Here is a 13,271-nt window from a genome sequence, read left to right as displayed (position 1 = left end):
CCTCCTTTGAGCAAGCACTTGGAGATAGTGGGAAGGAAAAAATCCTTTTTAACAGGAAGAAACCTCCAGCAGAACCAGGTTTGGGGAGGGGCGGTCATCTGCCATGACCAGCTGAGTCAATGTGACAAAGACAGGACATCCATCCATCCATCCATCCATCTATAATGCTTATTCACATCCCCTTTCATGTTTCCCCGCCCCTCTGAGTTACCTACTGACTCTAGCGCTATTAGGATCCTTATAGTTCAGCCATGTCTAACTGCAGTCCAGTGTACACAACAGGAGCAGGCCCAGGGGATTCTCCCACACCTCATCACTTAGACAAATTAATAACTGCCATAAAGACTCAAGTGACTTATGAGGCTGTGAAAAAGCATCATCTTCCACGAACAGTGCGCTGTATCCCGTAATAAATTTTAGGGGGAAGCACGCATACGTGCCACTTTATTATTACAAATAATAAATGAACATTAGGCAACTGGTAATACAACCAATTTGTCTTTCTGAGGCTTGCTAATGACGCAAAGCACTGTGGGTGAACTTATGAGAGAGAACTCTGGATATTCTGGCACTTTCCATTAAAAATTGAAATGCAATCAGTGTTGTAATCTTCAGCTGCAACTCTCGCTGAAGTCAATGGCGCTGAAACAACAGCGAGCCAGTTCAATCTAATATCAATCAATCATAAAAGATTGTATTCGCCGGATGAAACTGCTGAGACCGAGAGCTGTACGCACAGCCACTGCATTCTGCAAGCCAGACGAACGTGACTAAATGTCCACCTTTGCGTTATATTTTCACAGCAAATGTGAGCAGACAGGTCTGAACTCTGCTTGACTTTCCATAAATGCGTTTACTTGATTTTTAAACAGGGGACACCCTTGTCTGTATGCTCCATCCTCTGCCTCCCCTCGTTAAATACCCGGTTGCATCAGGTCACAGGATCATGGGCACTGGGCTGATCTGAGCTGTCTGTGGTGTAGAATAACAGAGAATCCCATCCTGAGTGCCAGTCAGACAGCACAGCATATACCCAGCTCTAATTAAGTTAATGAATAAGATGAATCATTGTTCCAGTTTCCCAGAAAGCCACTTCAGCGAGAGCCACAGTAAAGTTGTGCTTCATATTGACACGCAGAACAGAAGGGGGAGGATTTTAGGTTGGGTGTACCCCGTAGTGTTTGTGTGTGTGTCTAAAAAACAAAGGGAAAGCACATGGAAGACTGTGGGTAGGATGGTGTGAGTGAAAAATAAGCGTACACACAAACTGCATCTTCCTCCCTTCCTATGATTCAGTGGCTCAGTAAAGCCCAGATGTCGTAAACAGGATTTATGTGGTTTAATTAAGTTTTTGTACAATTACCTTTATTTACAGCTGCAAGAAGCAGGCACCGGGGAATTCATGGGATTGTGAGCCAAACAGAGAGGTCGTAACTTCTGTCCTTTACTTCTTATTGTTGCCAAGATAGACGAATGACACGTCTGGGCACGCCGGCGACAAGTTTTCTTTGGTGGAGCTTAATATTTAAATGTATTCCAGATCAGAGATTCCTGTGTTGAAATAATGACTATTGTTGATTCGCCTGTCTGCTTTATAGCTTCGGATGATTGACAGCCAGGGTGGTATGTTTGATATTTGAACAATATCCTACTATTCTCAAACATTTCTTGTCTAAATGTATGTAAATATAGCCTGCCAGAAATGTATTCTAAAAAATGTACATTCCCTCTGGTTATCATCTGCTCCCAATGCACATATTTCATTCCCACCAAAGTGTTCCCCAATTTCAGAGGCAAGATGAGGCTGATGTGTCTCATAATGGTGATGTATTTTCTTGCTTCTATCTATATAGATGGCAATTTAAGGACACCTGTTTCATACTTGATGTTACATTGCCATCTATTGGCCAGAAGATAAAAGAAAGAAAAGAAAAATAAGTGTCTCAGCTGGTTGCAGATATAGGAAATAAATCAAAACACGTGATTCTGTGTACCGCGTCTGTTTGTTTTGACAACAACAGAAGCCCTCTCGGAAAACTGTTCCCATCTCTGTGTCAAACCGTCAGAGCACATGGCAGTGTCTGTGTGCTGGCTCGCTGCCATGTGGCACACAGAAATGTCTGTGACTGCTGGCATTGTTGTCCTTTCAGGAGTCTCGTCAACACAGGCATTGTGCAGTGACAGTCACGCAACTTTATCACTTGCAGATGTTTCGCTTAAAAATGCATCACGTCAAGAAGAATGCAGCAAGAAAAGAAGAGCTTTTAGTGCATTATCTGTGATACCAATTACCTTTTCAATGCTGTTTTCACCAGATGAATGGTACAATGTGTGCTCTTTTTCTCAGCCCTGTCAAAACAAGGAGCCTGTAATCTCACCACAAGAGGGGGCTTCATCCACACCTTTTATCTCACTGGGATTAGGCCTTGCCTGGCAGCGTGGAGAGCCACTGCCTTTCTGCCCACTTTCTTGAAATCGGTTCATGTCAAAATGTCAAATTGTTTGCTTAAAATGTGACTTAAATAACTGATTATTGATGGTTTTGAAAAGTGCCTCATTGTGTTCAAAATTGTTCATCTTCTTATAGCTGTACACTTCTGTGACATCTCTGTAGAACATCTCAACATTGATCTTTTAATATGTACTGATGGTGAACAGCAAAATCAATACCACAGGATGAACCCAAGCTTTCTAAGAACTGCTGTTTGCTTTTTTTTTTGCTTTTTTTTTTGGTGCGCAGGTGTGTGTGGGGGGGGGGGTGTTTTGTTTGGTTTGTACGCGATGGCCTTTCGTCAACCCTGTTGAATGGGATGGGACATGAAACTAAGCTCAGACATGCAACATGCCTCAGAGGCATCCAGCCTGAATTCAAAGCTTTACTTCTCATTATGATCTTCATAAAGAGGCTTTTCGATGTCATTGGCTGGAGGATGTCTATAGCGAAGAAGCAAGAGAAAGAAAAATAAAAAAGCAAGAGAGAACAGAAAGTATCAAGGCTGGATTTGCCTCTGATTAGATAAGTATGCCAGTGCAATACAGTGAAATCTATCTATCTATCTATCTATCTATCTATCTATCTATCTATCTATCTATCTATCTATCTGTCTATCTATCTATCTATCTATCTATCTATCTATCTATCTATCTATCTATCTATCTATCTATCTATCTATCTATCTATCTATCTATCTATCTCAAACTGGCCTGGATTATGAATTCAAATGCTTCATTGTTATTGAAAGAGTGAATCAATGAATAGCAAAAGCACCTTCATTCATCTCAGGCACATTATTACCATGCTTTGGAAGACAGTAAAGGAAGGGAGCAGTAAAAATAGTTCCTGTCTAGCCAGTAATGATAAAACCATACCTCATCATGCAAACGCTAGCCTTCATGTATTCTGAATAAAACCAAGAGCTCATCAGGAACTTTTGACCTGTTCAGTCATGCACAGCACACACAACAAAAGTCCTCAGGAAGTGTTTCTTTGAATTGCCTCGAACACTTTCTTTATCTTCCAAATCCCAAGGCATTTCAGAAAGACAGGTATACTTTCAGTACTCAGCCTTGAATCAAAGGTGCTAGGACAAATTCTATTTTGTGATTACAGTTGCTAAGAAAGTAGCACTTGTGCAGCTGGAGGGCAGAGAGTGTCAGTGTGGGTTTCTGTGTGCCTTTGTGAGGAGTGGTATAAAACATTAGCTAATAAAAGCAGGGGATAGAGTAACCTTTAATTAACTGCAGAACAAGTTTTGCCTCTAAGCAAAAAGAGGAAGCAGAAAAAAAAGATAGAGAAGATTTTAGAAGATTGCCTCTGGTGAAAATACAAGCTCTTTGCTGCAGGCTTGCTCAAGCTGACATCAGTTTATACATTAGTATCGACATCATTACAGCGAGGAGCAGAAGGGCCATAGGTTCTGGGCTCAGTTAATAAAAACAGCTACATATATATTTGCAAGCAGTAAAAGCAAGGAAAAAGCTTCCTTTGAATAAACAAATAAAAATTAAGAAAAGATCCTTCCAATCATATATTTTCATAACCGTTTAACCAGTTCAGGGTTGCAGTGAGGGCTTGAGCCTATCTTAGCTGTCATAGGGCATGAGGTGGGCTATACCATGGACTGTGCATTCCAGCGCTACAGAAAGCCACTCACCCTCACATTTACACCGAAATTAACACACATGTGTTTCTGCTGGAATGAATGGGTTAAGCACACAAGATAACGTGCTTTCTCTTTTAATGGCTTGTTCTAGATTTCCACACCTGCAGTGCCCTTATTTTTTTTAGCGTGGTGTCTAATCCCCTCATTTCTGCGCCACTTAATCCAAAACAAAGCCTCAGCAGCCCATGGGAGCTGCTATGTTGGGACCCAAGTTCATCACATTGTAAGTAACACACTTTTTATGACATCCATTCAGGGAGAGGATTATGCACACAGAGATAGCAGACACTCACCTCTTGCCTCCAGGCACTCGGCTGATTTATAACACAATCTATTCCATAATCTAAATTTGTTTTGCATTCAGACTGGAAAATATTTTTCTTTTCAGAGAGATTATTTGCTTTTTTCCAAGCAACTGAATCATATAAAGAGCTTTCCAATGGGAATAATCCCACATGTAGCCATGTTTCTTTATATCTATATAGATATATAGAAACATGGATACATGTGGCGTATATATATATATATATATATATATATATATATATATATATATATATATATATATATATATATATATATATATATATATATATATAGGCCACCACAGGTGAAGTGATCAAACAAAATGCTGATGCCAGTGTGGAGGACCACTAACAGCTGTGCAAACTATCTCTTTGGCAGATCCTTTGATCTGACAGTGCTAACTTCTATTGTGTTGGTGCTGCTGATATTAGTAAATATAAGGCACCAATGTAAGATATTACCTATATTTCAAGTGTGAAATTATTTTTGGGCATACCAACCATTATCCTCGTTGCTATGCGTTTTTAAAGGGATATCAATGATATACTAGCATATTTTTAGTCCCTTACTTTTGACTTATCTACTGTTATCCTGACTAATTTGAACAGAAGGCACAGCACTGTTATGTTGATTGGAAAAATAAGTCATGCAAAGTAAATAATGAAATTCTCACCCAGTGGAGTTCGAACAGGGAAGGCAAGGTTAGTGATATCTAAAAATTAAAATGTACAGTAAAGTGATTTCTCTCGTTTCATCTCAGAAAGCACTTCTCCATTAAGCTTTACATGCATATTTGTATCAGTTCTTTACATCACTGCCATCTTGTGGCCGCAGTTGCCTATTGTCTCTGGAAGCAAAATTAACACAGCACTTCAGCCACTGTTGGCTGGAGCTTGTCGAGCTGAGAGGCCATCAGCTTGCAGCTGTTTGTTTGTGCATGTGCATTGTGGAGAAGTATGGGCTTTGATGGAAGACTGATGGGAGATTAGCGTGCTGCACAAGCTATCACTGGATTTGCTTTCACTGCTCTGAGATCAGTTACCATCTGTGCTTTGTGTAGAAACAGATGTTGCATTAGCAAGTATACCAGTATACCAGATGAATTTTCTCTTAGTACCCACCTCATCAAACATGATGTAAGAAGTTTTTGATAACTCATTTACTTGTTATTAATGAAAGCTATGATGATGGAGAGCGGAACTTCTGCCATGTCCAGTTTAATAAAACACGCAAGTTGAACAGGTGCAGGTTCCACTGACACTTTCAGATCTCTAGGAACTTACTTACTCGACCAAATGTAGAATTTAGCTTTTTTGCTAAAACTCCTACTTAATATTTCATTAATATTTAATCCCTCTCTAGGTACATACAGTTCTTTTATAGAAGATCATTTCTGCTGCAGAAATGTTTCTGTCATTCAGAATTTGGCAGAAACAACATGAAAGCATGGCTCCATCCTGCATTGTACCAACAGTTCCAGCTGCTGCTGGTATAATGGTGTGAGGGATATTTTTTGGTAGACTTTGGAACCCTTAATACCAAATGAGCATCATTTAAATGCCACAACCTACCTGTTGGTCAGTATTCCCATCCCTTTATGACCAGTGTGTACCCATCTTCTGATGACCTCTGATTTCCACAGTCACCAGATCCCTAAGAGAGCACCTTTGGGATCTAGTGGAACAGATTCACATCATGGATGTGCAACCAAAAAATCTGCAGCAACTGTATGATGAACTATATGATGCTATCATGTCAACATGGACCATAGTTTTGGATGAATGTTCCCAGTATGTTGTTGAATTCATGCCATGAAGAATCAAGGCCTTTCTGAAAGACATTTTACAGGTGAAAGTCACATGTAATTCAAGCCCATGGGCTCACAGCCCTGCATTGAATAAATGGAAGAGAATGAATAAATGGATGGATATTAGTATGGCAGGTGGAGGTTCAGTTAGTGATGCACTTTTACTTAAGTAAAAAGTGAAACAGACGAGTCCACATCTCCTCCACACTCTGACCTTGTGATCCAACTGCCGTAGGCAGACTCTGGAGTCATTGCTGAACGCAACATTCCTCAGGTTCCAGTGCACATGTTGCTGATAACATCGTAAATGGGCCTGAGGCTGAAGAGCAGTCATGGCAGGCCACCTGGCAGCCCTATGAGACCCAAGAGTGCCTGTGTGCAGTCTGCTCTGGGTGGTCTGGGTAGAGAACCATCGGCCAGAGGAGAAACTAACTTCATGTGGTGTGGTTTTCTTGCAACACCACTTCTTGGCCTGTCTCTGACATCCGTGATTATGGAACTTGCCTTTCAATTTGGTACTAGGGCTAACTCCAAATAATGCTGCAACTTGGTGTTGCAGACTTCTGCTGTTTATTAAACCGAAACAAAACAAGAATGTTCACTCCCTGCCATGCTGCAGCAGGATACGTTCAAACTTATTTATTTAGTTTATTCACTTGAATTATAATTAAATCTCATGGAGTCACATGAGCTGGGCGATCGTGGCTCAAGAGTTGGCAGTTGGTCTTGTAATCGGAAGGTTGCCGGTTCGAGCCCCGGCTCAGATAGTCTCGGTTGTTGTGTCCTTGGGCAAGACACTTCACCCGTTGCCCATTACTGGTGGTCCTCAGAGGGCCTGGTGGCGCCAGTGTCCAGCAGCCTCGCTTCTGTCAGGGCAACTGTGGCTACAATGTAGCTTGCCATCACCAGTGGGTGACTGATTGAATGTAGTGTAAAGTGCTATACAAATACAGGCCATTTACCAAGTCCATATTTTTATTAAATCCACTAATCTTCTAAGTTGCTGAGCAACCGTTTCAGATAATTGTGACATAAACATAAACAAAGCAGCCCTGGCTGTCCTTACTTGCACATTGTCACGATTTGGCTATTCATCTGTAAAGACCAGGAGCTCATATTGAACATATAATGTGAAAGGGTCTTGCAGGCTGATTGGTGAGCCACCAGACAGTTCATTATATACTTAACCTTGCATCCGTTCCATTCTGTATATGGCAACGGGGCTCAACTTAAAGCCAAGGGGAGGCGGATCAAGCAGAATTACAAAGAATACACCACAGAGTTGAACAGTAGGGGGTTACACATATGATTGGAAAGTGGAGTCTAGTGATTTTCTGAACATGCCACAGATCAATAAGCACATGGTGTGTTTCCAGGTTCTTAGCCCCAAGAGGCTGCCCATGTTGATTTGATCAAACTGCGGTTCATTTAGCTCTCTAACTGCCTCACTCTCTCTTTCTCTTCCTGACATACATGTGCCAACAAAAACATGACACCTCACTTTGATATGTACTCTCTTCAGTTCGGTGGGGAGTCAGTACTCTAGAGAAGCTTCCATTATATTCCATTGCACTAAGTCTCAATGAAGTGTGTGAGTGAGATAGCAAAAATAGCTCTTAGGTGGCTAAAAGTGGTATTAGATTAAATGTTTAATTACATTGCTAACCCAACTTCTATCTGTGCCTGATGTCACTCTGTCCTTAATTCATTACATTAAATCCCTGCCTTGTTTTCCCAAAATATAAAATCTTTAACAAATCAAACATGTATCATCAAGAATGAGAATTCTATACCAAATCATTTGGGTTAGGGTGAACACTGACTGTATCCAGTGCTGTTGGCCAAAAAGTCTGAATTAAGTTGGATGAAGTGGCAGAGTGTTTCTATGGTGGGAGAATCATGATTGGAATTTCCATGAATATGAAGGTAAAGATGTAATGAGGAGATGCTAGGCAGGTGTGGTGTTAAGGAGAGACATTCCAAAGGGCTAATGGAAGCGTATTTTATGAAAAGAATAGAAACGGCTGTGGTGAGCATGTACTTCAAGAAGAAGGAGGAACATGCGGTGACAAATAAGGGTGGAGGAAGGTGCACACAGGTGGACTCTATGCAAAAAGTGCCATTTGAAATAAATAGGAGACTGCATGGTTGTGTCAGGGGACAATCTAACTGGATAGCATCAATTAGCAGTGTGCAGCATGATTTTAGAAATCAAGATGAGGAAGTGAGTGAAAGCAGAGGCAAGGATTAAGTGGTGGATGAATGGTGCATCGAGTTCAGGGAAGCGTTGAGACAAGCTCTGGGTGGTAGGGAACAGTTACCAGGTTACTGGGAAAGTACTGCTGAAGATAAAGAAAGTAAATAGTGCAGAGGATTAGCAAGGAGGAAGTGAGGGCAGCTAGTAAGAAGCTGAAGAGTGGAAAGACCGCTGGTTCAAGTGACATGCCTATGGAAGACAGTGGGCTTTTTAACCAATACACCGATATCCAAATGCAAAGGGTGATGTATAGAGCTGTAGTTAGATAAAGGAAATAGTTGTTGGAGCTGGGTTAAAAAGAGAGGTGACAATCAGCAAGCAGCAGTATGGCTTAATGGGGAGAAAGAGCACTTTACTTTGAGAGTGTTAAAAGAGAAGCATAGAAAAGATCAGAATGAGTTGCACTGTGGTTTTGTGGATCTAGAGAGAGCATATGATAGGGTGTCAAGAGAGGAACTGTGGTATTGTATGAGGAAGTCAGGAGCAGCAGAAAAGTATGTGAGAATGGTGCAGGACATGTATGAGCACAGCCATCCAAAGCAATGGACAGTGCACAGAGAGATGAAGAGCAGAGTAGAGTGGCTTGAGACAATAATCACAGCTCATTTTTGAATTAAGAACACAAATGAAAGAGAAGATCTGCAAGTTGGTAGTGAGACCTGCTATGATAAATGGTTTGGAGACAGTGGCAATGACAAAAACATATAAGGCCAAACTAGAGGTGGAGGTGGAAGAGCTTAAGATGCTAAGATTTCATTGACATCAAGAGATCAGAAGGTATAGGATTAGAAAGGCGTATATCAGAGGGACATCTCAGGTTGAGCAATTTGGAGACAAACTTAGAGATGGTTTTGGCATGTGCAGAGGATGGTGGGTGAATATATTGTAAAAGGGATGCTGAATTTGGAGTTGCCAAGCAGGAGGAAAAGAGGAAGACCTCAGAGGAGGTTCATGGATGCAGTGAAGGAGGACTTACAGAGGGTTGGTGTGAAACGTTACCAATATAGTGAGATGGAGGCAAATGGTCCGCTGTGACAACCCTTAACAAGATTGATGCAAAACAAGATCCTTAAGCTTGACGTTTGAGTGGTACAAAGTGATCTTTGTTCCATTTGATGAATTTCTCTGCTACATTTAACAAGCAGATCACCTGTTATCTGCCTATAAAGACAACACTGTGATAGTGAAGTGAGGCCTTTGCATCTTTACCGCTGCCCTGATTTCTCATTTGCGTCACAACAATATTGATCAGTTTGATCTGTTATGGGGTTTAAGGAAGGATTCCACAGGAGCTCCCTAATGGGGTGTTGCTCCAATACCACCTCAGCTGTGAATAATGCTAATAAAACCTTGGAGAGATGATCAATGCTGAGGATTCTAACAGCGTGAGAATGTTGCGCTCATTTGATAAATGAGCCTCAGCTTGTTTTCATGTTGGATATAGTTTCTGGCACCGTGTAGTCAATTGAAATAAAACAAGAGTTTCATGACAGAGTACAAAACAATGTTAATGGTATACATTCCAGTAATTATATTCACTCTATGCATACCATATGTCTAGAAATAATTTACATGGCATGTGTTCAAAAGGGCACCAAAATAAAAATTAAAAAAAATAGAAAAGCACGCACACAGTTGTCCTGTCCCCTCCATGGAAGCGCAAGGCACACTGCTGTGGCAGTCAGCACTGAACATGTCTTTGGGGATGCTCCATTATTTACACCATGCCTTCCTGTGGCCCCGATGAGACATGACAGGAGCCACAGGAAGCTTATGAATTATACAGAAGGGCCTAAAAGCACGAGGGGAGAGTACAGGGTGATGGGAAGGCCTGAGGACACAGCAGAGTATACTGGGGCTGCAGACTGCAATGCACATGTCACTGCAGCCTGAGGGGCTGGAGGGATCTGAAGCAGGCAGAGAGGAAGGGACATACTTTGACACAGGAAGATGCGAGAGTAGAGAGGGAGAAAAATACGCTGAAGAAGAAGAGGAAGTGTAAAGATACAAGAGAAAAATAAAGATGACATTTGAAAACGGCAGACATGACTGATAGAAACGCTACAAAAGCTTTAACGGGACACAGAGGAGAGAAATAGCTAAAAGAGCAGCAGCAGTCTTAATTTAGGCAGAGAGACATTAATCCCTTTTGGGTGCATATAAAATAGAGGAATGACAATGATGTCATGCGTGCATGTGTGCATTGGACAGTGGGGCGTGTGATGTCTCAGCTGTTGCTCAAATAGGCTGCGCAGTGAGTAGCTTCTGGTGTCAGCCTGCATGTCCTAATGGAGAGGATAACCTCATTTAGTCTGTGACTCATCACCTTATGCAGCAAAACAACACACAGTGATAAAAGATTCTGGTAATACCCTTCCTGTTTTAGTAAAGTGATAAGATTTAACCTATAGTACCAATAGGCATTTTAAAGAGTAATTTCTGGTACATATTTAGTATTAGTACAGCTTCTTTCTCCACATGCCATATGTGTGTAATATTACTGAGGACAACCATCTGCAGCAGGATTAACCCCTGATGCAGATTAGTGCAAGTCCGTAAGCATATGGTCTAGATTACAATGGCTATTTGCTAGATAGAACCACTCTTTTATTGCTCTCTCTCTTATACACACACACACACACACACTAATGTGTTTTATGAGTCTGATATTTGTAAGTAACTTTTTACAGGAAGTGCCTCTAATGACAACCCCTTTCATTGGTCCTCAGGGAGCTGCTGTCCATCTCTCACAGCATCCCCAGACGGGAAAGGGAACCGCCCAGACCGCTGGTGCCAGGGTGATATCATCTGATAATCAACCTCAAACATGGGCTCTGAGCCACACAGTGCATTTTCATATAGTGAAAGGTCTTCATCCTTCACTCTTGCTTTTATATCGAGGGTTTTTTTCTGCAAATATTGATCCCGGAGATTGAGTGAAATTGGTGTGTCATATAAAAAGGAAAGTTGTTAGCGCTATATATATCTGAATGGGTGCCAAGTAAATTAGGCTTATTAACTAGAATCCCTGTTTCTTTAACCGTGAACCAGAATTTTATTTATTTTGTTTTATTATTTTTTTAATAGAGGCAGCCCATTAGTTGTAGCCTGTATTATGAATATCAGCTGTCATTCTACATGTGCTTGAGCGCTCTCAAGCACATGTAGAATGACATGAGGAGCACTGGCATCACAGCAAACATCAACATGAGAGACAAGCTGGACTTGTACTTAATCATTTCAATTATCATAATAATTATTTAAAGTGTTGTAATGAGCACTTTAAAATTGGCTTTTTGTGAATGATTGTTACTATCTATGTAGGTGTGAAAAGGTAAAACATTTGGAAAGAAAAACCCACAAAAGTAAACATCAGAACTTTTAGAAGCCATTGATGGTACATGGTACTATAAATGAAAAAAAAAAAAACTGTCTCATTTGTCAAAGTTTGCTTCATAAATCAAAAAGTGGCTGAGTTGTACAGAGCCGCCTACTTTCCACAGCCATTCATCGCTAAAAGTGTGACTGAGGGGGCCATGTGCTCTGTCCCCCACCCCCAGTTCTCACTTCCACTCAGCCCATATGTGCATTCGAGTGGCAGCTGCAAACTCCTACCTCCCTTCTCACTTGCCCTCTGATAAAAAGAAAAAAAAGAAAGTGGAAAAACAGCTCTGCGTGCAAGTAGGAGAGCTTCTCTGGTCAGCATGTGTCTGACAGCTACTGTGAGCATCAGGAAGACACACAAAGCTAAAGAAAAGGCCTTTTCCTATCCAGAAACAACAAACCTATTATTTACAAGGCCTGTGCCATCACTGTAAGAAGCTCTTTGTCTTCTTTTGGGATTCTTTGCACTTATTTTCTCATCAAGTAGGGGCATTAATTACATGCATGTGTGCACACACCACACATCACAGTGGCCTTCCCATCTGCTTTGTCCTCCTCCTCCGGGGACAGGAGGCGTAATGCAGCAGGCATATATGGCCGCTTATTTAGGCAATGGGAGAGGAAGTTTCCTCCAGCGCCACTTAAAATAAAATATTACAAGACATGTGGGCCATTCAGGGAAACAAACATATATTGCACACAGAGACATGAATATGCAGAAGGCCTCACGATCCTGCCTCTTTCACACAGTCTATTTTAGACACGATAAGACTCTGAGAAATGTCACCTCACTCTTGCTCACGCATACACCATATCTGTTCAGTGTGGCAAAGTGCTGTCACCTTCTTCAGCTAATTTGTCTGGGTTAAAAGTGGTAATAAAGTCACATGGATACCTACTATAGTTAAAAGACCACATATAGTGTAACTGAAAACACTAGAAATGTCTTAAAATCCAGGCCAATTTTAAATCTTTACAGATCCAGTAATGAAAACTTCAATCTGGTCATACAGTGATTTTAAAAACCATGAAACTTAATGCTTGTGGATCAATTAAACAACAAATATTCTCAAACATAACTTAGAACATCTGCAGATTCTTTTGCACGTTTGCCTGAGGAATTCCAAGCACATTTATTACACACAATGACATTTTAACATGAGCTAAAATGTGCAGTGAACACTTGAAATACAACCTACCACAACCTACCCATATTCCCAGAAAATGTAGTCACTGAAGTTTTTTTTTTTTTTTTAAGATGACCACTTAAAGTTTCATGTCACCATCGCCACCCTGGAATTCACATTGTTAATTCACACGTGACATTAAACTTTAAGCATCTGGTTAACACGGT

Source organism: Pelmatolapia mariae, linkage group LG12 (genome assembly GCF_036321145.2).
Source record: "Pelmatolapia mariae isolate MD_Pm_ZW linkage group LG12, Pm_UMD_F_2, whole genome shotgun sequence".
In the NCBI taxonomy this organism is placed as follows: Eukaryota; Metazoa; Chordata; class Actinopteri; order Cichliformes; family Cichlidae; genus Pelmatolapia; species Pelmatolapia mariae.
Note: the sequence above shows the minus strand (reverse complement) of the source record.